The 17,784-nt window shown below is 40.1% G+C and overlaps 1 protein-coding gene across 1 annotated transcript in view; it reads right to left on the reverse strand.

The window, feature by feature from the left end:
* The window catches only part of LOC124076751 (uncharacterized), a 60,822-nt gene that overhangs the window by 22,294 nt on the left and 20,744 nt on the right, over window positions 1-17,784 (reverse strand). The gene's annotated exons all lie outside the window — the stretch shown is intronic.

The raw sequence follows: 17,784 nt of genomic DNA on the forward strand, positions 1-17,784 counted from the left end.
GAAACAAGAATGTGAAAAGAGGGCCAACTGGATGGGAGAAATATTTTGCCACCTGCTCCTCAGATGGAGCATTAATATCCAGAATATAAAAAAGAACGAAAAAAGGTTAATACCAAAACAAATAAAACAACAATAGCAACAGGCTAATAACCCAATCAATAAATGGGCAAAAGAAGAAATGCAAAGGTCAGCCAATTTATGAAAAGTGTTCAACTTTTCTAGCAATTAGAGCATTGCAAGTTAAAACTACACTGAGATACCATGTCACTCCAATCAGAATGGCAATTATCAAGAATACAAGTAACAATAAATGTTGGCGAGAACGTGGGGAAAATGGTACACTCACACATTGTTGGTGGGGCCTGCATATTAGCACATTCTCTCTGGAAAGCAGAAGGGAAAAAAATAAAAATGGAACCCCTCATATGACCCAGTTACCCTACTCCTCAGTATATATCAAAAAAATTTAAAATCAGAATCCTACAGGGAGGCAGCCACATCAATGTTTATAGCAACACAATTCACAATAGCCAAGGTATGGAGCCAACCTAGGTGCCCTTCAACAGATGAATGGATAAAGAAAACATGGCATATATACACAACGGACTTTTATTCAGCCATAAAGAAGAATGACTTTATGGCCTTTGCCAGTTAATTGATGGAACTGGACACTATCATACCAATGGAAATAAGCCAGTCCCCAAAAGTTAGAGCTAGAATATTTTCTCTGATATGCAGAAGCTAATCCAAAATAAGGAGGGCTGAGGATATAAAAAGAATAGAAGAAAGAGCAGTGGAGTAGACAAAGGGGACTGAAGGGGAGGGCTGGGATAGGGAAAGACAGTGCAGTGAACCTGACCTAGCTTTCCTATGTACATGTGTGACTGTACCACAGTGAATCTCATTATCATGCACATGCACAGGACAGTAATTTAAAAAAAAAAAAACTATAAATAAATAGCAGAAATATCAGTCAAGTAGAAGGAAGGGAACATGAGGAGGGAGGAGGATAGGAGAAGAAGTACTGGGGACTGAATTAGAACAAATTATATTCCATTGCTTTCATAATTTTGTTAAAATGAATCCTGTTGTCACGGATAACTGAAAAGAACCAATAAAAAAGTAATATGTATATGGAACATTTGTGTACTATATAAACACTTCCAGGGAGATTTAGCATAGCATAATCAAATTGATTTTATAGTAAAAATCTTAAATATGTTTATACAAAACTATTGTTTAGTTTAAGTTTTGCTGCCAAGTCAATTCAGACCATGTCAGTGTCTTCCATCAAATGAATCCCCCCATTCCACTCCACAAATGGATTTTAACACTTCTGAGATTTCAAATTATAAATAAGAGTGTATCGGTCTGCAGTTAGTCACTCCACATCATGTAAAAGAATCATCTTAGGCTTTGCTGACACTGAGACCTGGGAAGAGAATTCAGCATCACCCGTTTTACGCCTTAGAGTTAGTCGGTTTGTTGAAATTCAAGTCAGGGAGAACCAGAACCAAGGACTTGGCCTTGGAACAGAAGCCTGTGGGAGCAAAGAGAATGCAGAGGAAAGTGTGTCTGCCACAGAGATGCAGGAGCCGGCACCATTGAGCCATGGCTCTGAGCACTTCAACACTGGAGCTTCAGCCACAGAGGGGAAGCTGGAAGATGCAGGTCCTCTTTTAAATCTGTTATCTCCACAGGAGGCAGCTTATAGTGAGTCTTGCTTCTCTGACTATGAATCAAAGTCTTGCTTCTCTGACAGTGAAATTTCTTCAAGAAGAGAAAGTACCATTCTGCAGTCATCACATCCCTGATGTGAAGTTATTAGTGGAGATTAAGACTCTGGCTGTCAGTCCCAGAATTGTGCAATGGGTGCTACAGCCTCTGCATGCATCTCTTTTCTAAAAAGTGATTTTCTCAGTCAGTCATATTGGTGCTGCTGACAGAAAGACCCTTCCCAGCTTCATGGGGTTGAAGTGGTTTCCAGAGCTCTATCCTGGTTCTCTTGGACTAGGGGTGTTGCCGGGGAAGCCTCAGTATTGGAACTCAGTGGCCCAGAACTCAATGGAGCTCCAGTCCTCAGAGGCAAAGCCTCTCACAAGTTTCCTTTGTTAGGAAGAAGTTTGACTGGTTTAAGCAATTTGTAACCCCTGGTCATGTTTACCACCTCCATCTTTCCTCTGAGGAGACTCTTGGGAGCTGTGTGCAGAGGCTGGATCTGGTGCAACACCACGGTGAGGAAGAATGTGGTTGGTGGCATCACCATGCTCTTCACAGGTACTTCACCCTCTGCTGTAGCCAAAGTTTCTGGCCTCTGGAGGTGCACTGGCATAAGTAAACTTGGCCTGGATACCACTGAAGCCAAAGCTTTGGAGCCTTGGGACCCAGGGTGATGCCTGCACAGATGGGAGAGGGACTCAAAAGAATCCAGTTACTAAAATCTTAAAAAAAAAAAAAAAAAAAAAAAAGTCTTTTCCCTTGCCCACCTTCCACCAAAGCACAAATAAAAATCATATCAGAAAACATTTTATTCACATTAAAGATCATATATTGATATTTGGAGGAGTGTTGGGGACTGGACGAGGACTTCATGCTCTGTCACTGGGCTACACTCCCATCCCTGAAACTGCCTTTTAAGTTTTCTGTAAAATTTCATTGCATTACTACAAATGAAGATTGTTTGTTTGAATTTTCTTCAAAGAATCTTATCCCTTGTGGGGGTTTTCTAATATAACCTATTATTCAAGACAGCTGTCCCAATGATACTTTTTTCCCGTATAAAAAATGCATTTTAAAAAGAAGAATAAAGTACATCACACTACACTAATCCATGCAGCAGCCTTTTAGGAATTGTGAGGTTTTAGCAGTATAGGTGTCATCACTTTCCTGCTCCCTTTACCTCCGTGTGCAGTCTCAGCATGATGGGAGCCTCGAGAAGCCAGGGGACATGAAAATCAGGGGCTGCCTATAGCTCAGATGTACGTAATGAGAGGGGCTTACGTATATGAATCATGTCTTCTGCAGACAGGGGTAATTAGACCTCCTTCCAATTAGTTATACATGACAGCAGAATGCATTTTGATTCATTGTACACAAATGAAGCACAGCAGTGCATTTCTCTGGTTGTCCACGAAGTAGAATCTCACCATTTGTGCAGTACACCATTCGTGCACTTGTACATGTACCTAGGATAGTGATATCCATCTCATTCCACTATCTTTCCTACCCCATGAACCCTCCCATCCCCTCACTGTCCTCTGCCCAATCCAAAGTTCCTCAGTTCTTCCCATACCCACCCCCCACCATTATGGGTCAGCATCCACATATCAGAGAAAACATTTACCCTTTGGTTTTGGGGATTGGCTTATGTCGCTTAACATGAAATTCTCCAGCTTCATCCAATTACCTGCAAATGTATGGCCAGTACTTCTAATGGTATATTGAATAAGAGTTTTGTCTTGTTCCTGATCTTATAGAAAATGATTTCACCTCTTCACCTTTCAGCGTGATGTTGTTTTGGGTTTGTGATCCATTGCCTTTATTTGGTTGAGGCACATTTCTCTTATTTCTAATTTTTGAGGGTTTTTCATTAGAAAGGGAAGTAGAATTTTACCGAATGGTTATTCTCTAATGATTTAAATGGGAAATGTGATTTTTAGTTTTGTTGCCTTTAATTTTTTTCAGTGGACACAACATCTCTATTTTATTTTTATATGGTGCTGAGGATCAACCCAGTGCCTCACGCTTACCAGGCGAGTGCGCTACCACTTGAGCCACATCCCCAGCCCCATGTTAAGAGTTTTTAATTCGCTCTGAATACTAGACTCTGAGCAATATGGTTTGCAGGTTGTCTCCTCACATTCTTGTCTGTTTCACTTAGATTATCTAATTTTGTGCCCACCTTTCACAGTTTCTTCTTATAATCCTTTCTATTTGTTTTTATTTAATTGATTTTATTTTTTTAAATACACGACCATTGCGGGTGCCCAGAGGTCTCCCGGCCACCAAAACCTCGGGCTACCTCCGCGGTAACTGGGGCTGATGAGCGGAGACCTCTTGTCCAATCAGCGACCACCTGCCTGCTGCTCCCTGTGATGTCGCCTCTGCCATCCCACGGGTTCCCGGAGGTTTTTTTCCCTGGCAGCTGCAACCACTTGCTGCAGCCATAGACAATACCGCTACCCCGGAACCACGTGACTGCAAACACCCACTGCTGACCCCAGGAGATCGCCTGGTGACGCGGTCCCTACAGCTGCGCCACCGCCATAGTCACTGCTGCCTCTGCTGGCGAGCTGCCTGCTGCAGGGGAGACTCCAGGATTGGTACCCCGTGGCTGCACCCATTTTAAGACACCAGGCAGGACCTGGAGTAGGGGTGCCGGCATGTTTACCACCACAAGAGCCTCAGGTGTCTATTTTGGCACAGGTGGTTTCAGAGGTGGATGACCCTTGCACATTATGTGTATTCCAGGCTCCCTCCCTGAGGAGCCTGGTGGAGACTCTGGAGACAGCCTTAGTCTCTGACAGCCTCTCTCTCGGGTCTACCATCTCCAGTTTCTCCACCCAACAGGAGACAGGCGCAGTGTTGGGAAGGTAAGCCCACCCAGGGTGACAGGGTCGTGTATAGCTCTGAGTCCAGGAACTGGCCCTGTGGCTCTCAGCCTCAGCCTGCTCCTCTGAACTGTGGGGTGCCAAGAACACTGACCTCATGGAGGAAAGGCCAGGCCTCTCATACTGCTGCCCCCTTCCCTCCTGGGTGGTCTCCTCACTCCCTCACTTGCCTCACTATCCACTTGGTAATGTCCACAGCCAGGTCATGGTCACAGGCCCTGATGTGGAGGACCAAGGATACCAGGTCCCAGCCCTGACAGAAAACCCGGAGCTCATGGAGGAAGAGGCCGAAGGTGAGGAGGACTGAGGTGGGGGTATGAGTATGTAGGAATGGGATGGGGCTTGAGATGCAGAGCTTTCCTTCCAGAAACTGGGGCAGGGCAGGCACAATGAGAAGCGGAGCTGTCACTGTCTGCATGCATTCTGGGGACACTGCCAGGGTTGGGCTTGTGTGTGGAACTGTGTGAAAGGCAGTGGGAAATATTTTTTCGCTTGAAGGTGTAAAGCCGGACATGTGGGACCCCAATAGACCTCCAGGAGCCGAATCCGATGCAGTCACACAAGAGTCTTTTTTGCAAGCTCGAGCCTGGACTCACAACTGTTTCTGACGCAGAAGTCCCAAGGAGTGAGTCCTCTGACCTTTAGTTCAATGAGGATTTATAGGTTTTTTTGGGGTACTCTGTGCATCACAACATCACACAGCAAATCATTTCATACCTCAGGAAAATCAAACAACTCTTAACATTGATTAGCACATTCACTGGAGGGAATGAGTTGGGTAAGGGTGATTGGTTAGTTCAAGTGGTGGATACATTTGAACTGATTGGTTTAGGCCACGATGGGTGTATGCGCTAAACTTGCAGGGTTACCTAATCATGTTCTCAATCACCGAAACGACTGGGAGGGTCACCTGGCATTTCAGATATTTTCCCTTTCTCACTCTGGTTGGTTGTTGCTATGGTTCAACATCATGTCTTTGGGTCTTGCATTGCTGAGTCAAGGCTACCTGGTCACTGCAGTTAGGGGTATCTGGTTCCACGGGCCATTCCTGGAATTTAAGAACGCAGGGTCATCCCCTCTTGGACAGGCCTTGCTCTGAAATAGAGGCTGGTTTTTTCAAAAATGGAGTCACATCAGTTTCTCAGAAGGAACATGGACAGTTTCTTGACCTTTACTCCTCTTGTAGCTGCAGGGCCACCTCTGGTGCTTGGGGACGCTCCAGCTCAAATTCCACCACCTCCACCACCTGAGAGTGAGCTGGAGCTGGAAAGGCCTGCAATGGCAGATCCTGACCAAGAATCCCTGCTGGACCCTCAGGCAGCGCCTCTTACTGAGAACAAACCAGAGCCTCCATTCCTTGCCCCTAATATTCTTTTTTTCCTTGTGTTTATTTTAATTTTGTATATTTTATGTATAGTTTGCTTGCTTTAAAATTAAACATTATACTTGTTTGTGAAAAGATCCAGGTTATTGGCATTGAGTGCATTCTCTAAACTGTTCACTAGTCACCACTATGTCATTCCAGAACTTTTCCACTGGACAGGTCTAGCTGTGCCTTCAAAGAATGGCATTTGCTAGCAGAAATCATGCGACCTGTAGCACACCTCAGTATTTCACAGTAGTTACGGTACACATGTGACCCTTAGTTTGGATTCATCTCACTGTACTTCTCCCACCCAACCTCTCTGAGCAAGAAGCTAGTCATTATCCTCTGCAGCTCACAGGCTTTGGGCTTCTGGGCTAAAAGAAGTACTTGAAAATCTTATTGGTCTTTAAAAAATTCTAACATGGATCATTTAAGGTGATGACAGTTGAGGCGAGTAAGGGGGAGAAACCAAAGCTTTCTTGAGATGGTCACAAGAGAGAAAAGATCAGGATTACATCCTCTACTGTCAGAAAAGAAAAAACTCAAAATACTAGTAGCTTATGATAGACAAATTTATTTTTCTCTCCTATAACAGTCTGGAGCCATTCCCCAGAGCAATCCTGGATTTTGACCCTCTTCCAATCAAAAAGGTAAAATCAAGGCTGGAAGCAGTGGCATTGCCTGTAATCCCAGGGCCTTGGGAGGCTGAGACAGGAGGATTGCAAGTTCAAAGCCATCCTTCGCAAAGGTGAGGTGCTAAGCAACTCAGTGAGACCCTGCCTCTAAATAAAATACAAAAATAGGGCTGGGGATGTGGCCCAGTGGTCAAGTGCCCCTGAGTTCAATCCTTGGTATCCCCTGAATAAGACCTTCTCATTGTATTGGCACCAAGAACAAGGACCAAACTTTCAGTATCATGATGACCAATGATGCTGAGCTTCTTTTCATGTGCTATTGGCTATTTCTATACATTCTTTGGAGAAATGACTGCTTAAATCATTTGCCTATTTTCTTTTTTTTAACATTTTTTATATTTTAGTTGTCAGTGGACCTTTATTTGTGCCTCACACATGCTAGGCAATGCTCTGCCACTGAGCCATTGCCCAGCCCCAGGCCTGTTTTCTAATTGAAATTTTTTCTTGTTTGTTTTTGTGTTATATAAGATCTTTAAGTCTTCTAAGATAAAAACATTTATAAAATTAGGCACTGAAAATATTTTTTCTCATTCTATGGTTTGTTTTTTCATTTTCTTCAAGGGACACCCCAGAGAGAGAAGAAGGGGCCACAGGGAAAATGAACCCATGCCAGGGCACATCCCCAGTGACCCACTTCTTCCAGCCATGTTCTACCTGGCTCCAGTTACCCCCTGGTCAGTCCATTCAAACTAGGATTGACCAGTCAGTTTTCAGCTCTCACAATCCAGTCACTACAACTCTGAGAATTCCTGCATTAACTCAGAAGATTTTGGGGGGGACACCTTATATCCAAACCATAATAGTGATATTTCTATTTTCTTTATTCCTTCTTTATTTATTAATTGGAATTCTTCTGAAAGGGAGAGTTATAACTTCATTATGTTATTTTGTTATATCACCATAGACTCAAGGGCATTTATTTTACTCTCTGGGTTACAAATCAATTCTATCATTGTTTCATTGCTTTAATTGTTCCAAACTCTTTCAGTTTGAGTTCTAGCCTTTAAACATACCCTTTTTAATATATATATATATATATATATATATATATATATATCTTCCTTACTTTGGGAATACCAAAATCAGTTTGTATTTTACCTGATTCAGATCCAAGGACGCAGGGTGTGGGAACCAGATGTACTCATCGCTGCTGGAGCATCTCTCCTGTCAGTTGTCAGTGATAAGAAATATATCTGTGTTTACTCCCTGTGTATGTACACACACACACACATCTGGATGTATAACTGTTTTAAGCACCATAGGGTTCATTCTAGTCTTCCCTCTTTTCTTACTGGTAGCTTCCCTCTATAACAGTGACAAGTCTGGCTCTGACTCTCTACAGTCAATTTGCTCAACTCTGGGACACATCTAAAACAGTTTTGAAATTCCTGACCTATGACCCCGTGAGAAACAAATTTACTAACAGAGTACTGCTTTAATATAGTTCTTTTTGCAAACATTAGCAATTTTTTGTTTTCCAATTTAATTAGGTCAGTTACTTACATATTCATTCCATTCACCTTGATTATGTGATTCATTTGAAATATAACTATGCTTGTTTGTCACCATCTAAATGGTATTTTGCATTGCCCCACAGCCTGACCAGCACTTTAAAATTTGCATTTATGAAGTTTGCTCTTTGTCATGCACAGTTCTGTGGGTTTTGATAAATGTGTATTCGTCTGCTCAGATGTTATAGTACAATACCACACACACTGGGTAGGTTAAATAACAGAAATTTGTTTTGTCACAACCCCAGGGTCCAGAAGTCCAGTATCAATATGCCATCAGGGTTGGTTTCTGGTGAGGACCCTCATCCTGGTTTAAGGATAACCAGTTGCCTTCTCTCAGTTTCCATGTGTTCAATACACTTGGAGAGAGCATTTTGGTGATTCTTCCTCTTCTTATGAGAACACTAGTTCTATAGGATTAGGGTCCCCCCCTCATAACCTCATTTAATGTCAATTACCTTATAGATCCTATCTCCAAATACACTCACACTAGAAGTTGGGGCTTCAACATATGAATTGTGGGGGACACATTTCAGTCCATAGCAAAATTATGGAGTCCTCTCCTCACACTGAAGTGCCATGCAGAAAAGTTCCAGAAACCCCAGAATTCCCTCCTGCTGCCCCTTCATAGTTAACCCCTTTTCCCACTCCCAATTCCTGGTACCTACTTATTTTTTTTTTAATCTCCATGGTTTTGCTTTTTTGAGTATGCCATCCAGATTTAACATTTTGAATACAACATTTTGTGTCCAACTCCCTTTCACACAAAGGAACGCATCTAAGACTCTTCTCTGAGTTCTACTTCTGACGTGACCATCTGAATAGCTCTGGGGATCTGCTCCCAAGGGAAACTGGTGAAAATTATTTTGTGAAGAAATTAGTCACTGAACTTTATCCAAAAACATGCAGCAAATGAAGAAATATTTATTCAAGAAAATTCACTACATATAGTAAGAAAAATTAGAGTTTGTGATATTTGATCCAAAACATGTCCTCCTCCAGAAGAGGGCCCAGAAACTGACCTAACCAACTCCATTTTGTCCCTCTCTGATTCATTTGCCTCTTCAGTGTTTTTTCTCCTGAGCCTCTTTCTTCTGCAATTGCATTGGATTCTAGAAACCACAGGTCCAATTGGTAAGCATCTTCATGACAAGGAACTGAAACTACACTCAAAGAACAGTAAGACAGAGACCACCGTAGGGGCAAATGCACTCCTGGACCTTAACTCACGGCTCAACAGCCATTAAAAGAGAGTGTAGGGCTGGGGCTGGGCTCAGTGGTAGTGCACTTGCCTAGCATGTGTGAGGCACTGGGTTCAATTCTCAGCACCACATATAAATAAAGGAATAAAATAAAGGTCCATCAACATATTAAAAAAAGATAGTGTGAGTTTTCTTTTTCTCTCCTACATTAACTTGTAGCTTGTTAGTTATGGAAAGCTTGATATGTGCCTTACCCATTCCCCACAAACAACCATATCAGCTTCAGAGCCCTGTACATCACTGGGGCCAGGATGTTCTTGCCATGATTCCCCAAGGACAAGCAACATAAAGGATAAAAACTGTTAAGAGCCATCAAAAGGACAAATTCCCAGGGCCCTTAAGTTGCTACTTGCCAGGATTTTTGTTCTCTTCCTTCTGACAACAGCAGTTCATTGTTGTCAGAAGGCAGAGATAAATATTTATCCAGGTTGTGGCATCAATATGAAAAATTGACATTTGGCTCCAGGATGACCAGCTGCTCTTGCTTTCCTCAGAGTTAAAGGGCCCTCTCAGAAAAGAAAACACACCTTAAAGCCAATTAGCATTCCTAAACCTAGCCCCCTTGCAAAATGGCCTTTCACAAGAATAAAAGGAACTCTCTTCCTTTTTTCTTGGAGCCAAAATGGTCCATGCTGTGTCTCCCTTCACAAACAGAAGTCCTAATAAAAGCCTTGTCTGTGTGATTATTCACCTGACTTGTTTTCATTTCTAAGGTCACCAAGTCAATATTCCCATGTCCAGCATCAATAGTGAGTCTTGCAAAACATCCCATGACAAGATTGCCCCCTCTAAGAAGGTGAAATCACCTCCTGTTGGGACTGAGGTTGTTCCTCTAAGCAGGAGCAATCATCTCACAGTGGGAACCAAATTGTTTCCTTATCAAATGATGATCTTCCCAGAGCTCCACAGAACCAGCCCTGACATAATGACCAACAGGACCATGGCTTGACCAGATGTCCTACTCTGCCAGCTTTGCAAACTCCCCAGCCATGCAAGCTTGTCTTTTTTTCTACAAAACTTTTAAAGTTTCTGTCAGTCCCTTGAAGAAGGATCTTTGGTCACTGGACCCCTATGTCTGTTCTTCCCAGTATGATGACCACCTTAATTAAAGCTCCTTTCTTGCCCTCCTGCACTGCTCATTTCTTTGCTTGGTATACTGAAATAGGTGATTGGGGCTGATCTGTTGGGACCCCCAGAGCCAGGGCTTTTGCCCCAGGACTCAGTAACACTCCCTCTTTGCAGCTCAGAGAGACAGAAATTTGACCCCAGTAACATTAAGATGTGACATATGATTGGCAGGTCATTTCTGATAGACAATAAAGAGACTCTTTTTATATAAGATAGTGTTTGTTTTAGTAGTCACATGAAAGCAAAGGCAAAAGTGAAAGGTGGGAGAGAAAGAGAAGGAAACATATCATCTTACCAGAGAAAACACCAGCACCTGAAGTCAGGGAGCTGGGGAGTCCCAGGGCAGCTTTTCAGGGAAGTCCCAGGCAGAGCATCCTGTTCATGGAGGAGAGTCCAAAGTCTTATTCCTGGTGGGCTTCCTTAAATACAAGTTAGGACAAAGATCTATTCTAACAGCCTTCATGACCTAGATCCCCTCAAGGACACTTTATCCCCTCAAGGACCAACCAGATCCTTAGAGAGTGATAGTCTTGAGTAAATGATTCTGAGTTCTCATGAGTGAACCAAACCCACCAAGAAGACAACTTAAGAGATTTTCATTGTTATATGATTTAGATGCCAAAATAAGATAAGTGTGTCCATCATCTACTGAAATAGATTTTTAAAAAAATCTCATATCAGCACACTTCATTTTTTTAAAAACAGGTTTAAAACTCTTCCAAAGGATTTTAGTGGAATTTGAACTCATTTTGATAACAATGAAAAATAGTAACATTGCTTATTTGGTTTGCAAGAAATATTGATTGACATCAGAAAAGATGGAAATCTAAAAGTCAATTTTTAACAAAAGACTTTCCATATGTAGAAGCGGGACCTCAAGGGAAGGAGAAGGGAACTGGGGGTATGGGGGAGTGGGCAAGAAAAAGCAGAAGAGAAGATGAATATGATCAAGGCATGATACGTGCATATATATATATATATATATATATATATATGTATGTCAAAATGAAACCCATTAATTTGTAAAATTAATATAATAATTATAAATTATTAATGCATAATATTAAATCATTTATTGATTAATTATATTAATAATTATAATTTGTAAAAATTCTAAAGATAATAATTACAATAATTATTATTCCTAAAAATAATGATAATAATTTTAAAATAAATAAATAAGTTTTAGAACCTTTCCATAATTGGTAAAAGAGGTTTAGTTCAGGTAGCCAGTAAGAAAATTCTTCTATCTGGATCTCTATGTCTTTGTGGGATATATTTTTTTCAGTTGTGAAAGCCATTACAACAAAGTATTAAGAAACAAGTAGTTAAATGACTATATTACTAAATTTTAAACCAAAGTTTCCAAAATCAGTGAAGCATAGTCTAATGTAAAAATAATTTTAATGAGAACACAAAGAATTTTGTACTATTAATAATTAAAACAAAACAGTGATTGTTTATTTCATCATTAGCTCAGTCTTTGGGGGGTTATAATTGGTTTTATTTAGGTTTATGATACATGTAATATATTGACATGGTAGTTTGTCTATAATTTGCAAATAAATGGATATATGTAGAGTGAGGGTGTGCATGAAAAATATTTTCGCTAATAGGATCATGCACACAAAACATTTTGGAAAGCCATGTGCCACAAGACTGCTAAACAGAGTGTATTCTGTGAACACACACTATTGGTGTGACATGTGGGATCCTTGGTTCTAGGGCTCCACCCCACACCTTGTAAATCAGATTATCTCAGAGAAGGGAACAGGCCTGATAGTTAGCTGCAGAACTGAAGTAGACCAAGAGGGCTATTTCACCCTATTGAAGAGGTTACCTTGTCATGGAAAACCTGAATTCCCCATGGACCTTTCACACACTTCTCTGCACATTGCATTTCTGTATAACCTCTGCTGCTTACTTAGTCATGGATAAAGTGTTCAGCATTAGAAAACAAATGATCAAAAATAAATAGCTCCTATATCTGAGGGCTTACCAGTGCCAGACTCTGTGCAAAGTGCTATATATGATTATTCTACTCAATCCTAACCAAAGTGTTAAGAATATGGTGGGCATATTACTATTTGCCTCTTACCAGATGAGGAAACTAAGGTACAGAAAGGGCTAGAGTGGTAGAAGAAGATTAGAATTCAGGCTGGCTGACTGCAGAGCCTGTAGGACTTGCTAATGACACAAGATAATAATACTCCAGAACCAGCTTTATATTAAATCCAAGTTACTAGCTCTCATACACCCATGAAAAAAGCACATGCATTAGAGTCCATCTTGATGGCAATATAAAACTATGCTTTTACTCTGTATGCTCAATTTAAATCTAGATCAAAGAAATCTAAATTACTCTTCATTTGGACTATAATCTTATATTCCAAAGCTTAAATGCTTATAAGAAAGCTTTATCTAATTTAAGATTACTAGCTCAAATATAAGCACACAGTTAATACTACTTTCCCTCTAAAGTAATCAGTACAAAGGGTTCTATTCTCCCATAGTAAAATGTCATAGAACTTGAGCTAGTAAGCAATCACTATCTTTTCTTTATAAGAAAAAAAAGCCTTTGAAATATGTACCATAACCTCTGAAAAATACAATTATCCTCCCCAAGAAATGAGGCACATTTTTCTGACAAAAAAAGATGGGCAATTGATCTATAGTTCTTTCCTTTCTCAAAAAAATTATTGTATATTGTGTAATGATCATTATAATTAAAAATTAAGATGGCTTGCAATAATTCCACCATTATTTGATTCAAAATCTTTATAAAATATTGGCATTTTCCAACATTTATTTTTCCTGTCTATGTTCCATTTAAGGCCAAATTTTCAAACCCAGCTGCCAAATTACACATATAATTACTGCATTTGCGCACAAAAATGTGATAATTGCTTACACAATTTCAGAGGCCAGCTTGAGGCTCCTTTCCAAATTTGTTTTACATGTACAGTGCGGTGTATGTAGTTTTATATAAAAATGGGGGGAGTAGAATTCATGGTTCATCTGGGTGATGTGTGAGAATGGGTACAAAATAAAGTCTTTCCATAAATGCTTGTCTTAATATTTTCTCCCAATAGACCTTTATCAGAGTCTTATAGAACAGCTCAAACTTCAGCTCATGTTGCAGTAACAGCCATGGAAAGGATCATGCCTGGCCCAATGCCTTAAATAATATAGGTGGTGAGTCTTTCTCCTGTCCATGAACTGCTTCTGTCAACCTGGGTAAGAAAGGACAAATGTTATAGAAGGCCCACTAGCATACATCAGCCAATGTGACACAAGCCTCGGTGGGGTAGAGTGGCTGAGCACTGGTAGCTGGGAATTTACCTTTCCAACCTTGCCTGACAGTAGTAATACAATTTGGCAAATATCCACCATGGACATAGCTCACAATGGTATTCCTGATGAAAGGTTTGGTTCCCAAAAGAGACAAAGAAACAGGAACTAGATAAGTCATTCACAGTAGTGACACAATCCAAGGTAATCTTATTTCTGCACAGTAAGGATAGAAAACTGTGGCCAGTTCCACATAAGCCCATACCTATTCTATTCCTTAAAATCAAGGACTTTAGATCCCATCTCTGATTGTGGCCAGATATTGGACTATGGAACTGACTAGAAGCAATTAGGTTAGAAGCCCATTAAATATTAAAGGAAGCTCTATTAAAGAATGTTCTGTGCATACAAGTGAAAATATGTCACTTAAACTAGGTTCTTAGGTGGTATCACTCAACTAGATTAACCAATAACTAGCTCACCCAACCCGTGGACTTCCAACCACATGAACCAGTAAGTCTCCTTTTACACTTAAGACAATCTGAGTTTTGCTTTTTGTGAATATACCATCTAGGGTATTTATAATAATAGGTATGTTGTTTTGTTTTGTTATATATTGGGAAATAATAACTTGGGAAAGCTTTGATTTCTATAAAGTCTCCCAAGAATTTGAGTTGGTACAAAGAATACTCATCCCCATTCCAGCCATGGGTGCTTCTTGTGCTATAAAATCCAGCACTAACTGACTTGGGAGGCTCTAAGGCAGCATGGACTAGTGAGAAGCATGAAGGATTTGGCCAAGCTCAATCCCCCGCTCCTTCACTAACTAGTTGGATAAGGTGACCATATAATTTATTGTCTAAATCAGAATATTTATGAGTCAAAGGAAGGGTTATAAATACTCTCCCCAGGACAATTGTATAAACTGTAACAGTACCAGGGAAATCAGCATATATCTATAGTTGGATTGCTTTGGACATATCTTTGAGTGTTAGTTCACATATGAATAAAATGGAGCTTACAGGGCTTGTTTCAGTTGGTTGTTAGAGAATTCAAGTAGATAGTCAATGCATAGCAAGACACATATTAGGAGCTCAGTGCAGGAAGCATTGGTTTTATGAAGGAAAGCCCTCTCACTTCTTTAATCTAAATGCTTCTATACTGATAATTCTTAGTAATACTTTCACATATTTATATGATTTTTCTTTTAAATATAAATTAACTAAATTAAATAAATAAAAACAAGAAACTACTTAAAACCCACACATTTTAATAATCTATTAAAACAGCATGTGTATATGGTAAACCACCAACAACAGACAATTTTCAAGGGTGAAGGAATGTTTCTTTCTTCCCAATAAACTGCCTTCTTGGTGTACGAATTCAGTTTGACATGACTGCAGCCATCTTGGGTTATAACCAAGATTATGCCTAGTGACCCTGGTCAGGTTTCCCTACATAGATTCCCAGAACACTATACATAGGGGAAAAAAAAGACATTAGAGTGGTATATACAGATTTAAGACTGGACCCTAGCACCAGGACTGTGCCTGACTCTTTGATGTTAGCTTGAAATAAACCAGGTACATTCCAGCTCAAAGCATAAATGCGGTTTGTAGCATCTCCATCTCAGTATCTTTGTCCTAACTGCTTTCTAAGACCCCCATCTTCTGACCAAAATCATGAGTCTCCAACTGGTCTTGCTGCCATTAGTTACCATATCCTGTCAGTAAGTCCCCAGTACGTTGCATTCTATACATTCCTAGAGCCATCTGACTGTATGTATTCTTTAGTCTCACAGAACCTGGGAGCTGGTTCTCATGTACAGGGACATTTGGTGATACCTACAATTCTCCAACTCTTGAAAGTAGTTGTCATTTCTATAGAATTTTAGAGTTTATTACAGCATAAATTTGAAATATCATGGACCACGCTCATAGCAGTGACCTTTGAGCTGGAGGAAACTTCTAAAGAGACAACAACCAGGTCATGCTGCCTTGAGTTTTTATACTCCCTTCCCAACATGCCCAACCTTGAACGTGGTAGCCCTGTAGACCTCTCAAAAGATTTTGTCATTCTTATCACCAAACTCTCTCTTCCCAGCATGTGATTGGATCTTGTAATGTCAAAAGAATTCTTTCTCAGTCCTCACATTTATTCTTTACAACATAAGTTTGAAATCACATCAATACTATCAAGCACTTCTCTGGCACAGGAATATGGAACATCTATCAGTCAGGGTCCAGATAAAAATGCATTGCTAGGGTGTCCTTCACAGGAACAGACAGCAAAACTAGAAGAGGATGAAGCAAGTCCCTTTTTCATTCTCCAACCTTGCAGTCACCCTTTAGTCCCCTTAAATGGCAAAATATAACTGGGACCGGTCGCAAAGCAGAAATGTGGTTTGCAGAGTCTCCATCCCAGTACCAAAAGCAAAGGACAGGTTTGGAGCTTAGAGATGATAATAACTGTCCCAGAGAAGTACATCTTTACTGTAGGGAGGAGGAACTCACAGTCCCACTCTTGGAGAGGATAAAAATAATCCAGTTCCTACAAGACATCTCTAATGCTTCCTACACCACCACCAATAAAAGTATTTTGAAAAATGTGATGTATCCATTTAAGGAAAGGTTCTATGAATATTATATCTTCTGGAAGACAGACTTAAATATGCAAGCCCTCTTGGCTGTGATATTAAGAGCTGACTTGCTGACATCCTAGCAGCCATATTTGTAGATAGTTACCTGCCAGAAACATCGTAGTATTTCTGTTTCTACAAAAAAAAAATGTGAATATGCTTTTTCCTCAAGAAATATCTTAGGCATTGTGATTTTCCCTCATAGTTATTTATAGAACCATCATTTGAATATCTCTATCTCCTCAGTGTGCTGAAGGAGAAAATATTGATTATGGGATATTCTGAAAATCATCTAGTGTGTATAAAGCTAATAAAAAGACATACTGTGGTCATGGTAGAATTTTCAAAGAGGTAATGATCGTGGCTTCACTGTGCCTACGTGTTTGGCAGTTTTTCTTTTGTATAAAATGTCTATTCATTATATTACCCACATCTTTGTTGACTGCGTTTGCACAGATTTAGCGAAAGAATCTATATTCGTGTCCCACTAAAAAAAATTTTTTTAGTTGTAGATGGACCCAATACCTTTATTTAGTATTTTTATGTGATGCTGGAGATCAAATCCAGTGCCTCACACACGTGCTAGGTGAGAGCTCTACCACAGAGCCACAACCCCAGCCCCCACAGCCCATTTGTGACAACTCTAATATATGTACAAGTCTTTCTGATGTCTTTCCTGAGGCCGGTAAATGCAGTGGTCAACCACAATCAGCGTTCAGAAACTTCCTTAAATTGCCAGGTTGAAAGATCAGCCTTAGGCCATTGCTTTAAACTCCAGTTAAAATGAGACCTAATGGATGCATATAACCTGACACATTTAGCTCTGAGAAACTTCTTCAGGATATGGGGATGCAGCAAACCAAAGAGGAAGGGTAACAACATCTTCCAAGGCCTGCAAAAGACATTAGAGTTAGGAAAAAAATTAAAAACAAGGAGTCAAGATTATTTCTAGATCTAAGGGTCACTCTAAACCTCACCTCAAACAGGAGGTATAATGTAATATTATGAATGCAACAAATCATACTAATTCCATTCTGTTTCCTTTGTATGATTAGTTCAAAGAAGAGAAACATAATAGTTCCTGAGAATTTAAAATTGCTATATCACACCTATTGTCCAAATGGCCCATGTTAAATGAAAAGGTCACTAAAGACAGCATAATTAAAAGCACAAACTCTGGGATAAATTTCACAAAAGCAAAATTGGGTACTTCTTATTAAGTTGTATTATCTTGGGCTAGTTTCTTGCCCATCTAAGCCTCAGTTTCTCATTTATAAAATGAG

The sequence above is a fragment of the Marmota monax genome, unplaced genomic scaffold (genome assembly GCF_021218885.2).
Source record: "Marmota monax isolate L192 unplaced genomic scaffold, Marmota_monax_Labrador192_F-V1.1 WCK01_AAM20220418_F8-fsc00974, whole genome shotgun sequence".
Classification (NCBI taxonomy): Eukaryota; Metazoa; Chordata; class Mammalia; order Rodentia; family Sciuridae; genus Marmota; species Marmota monax.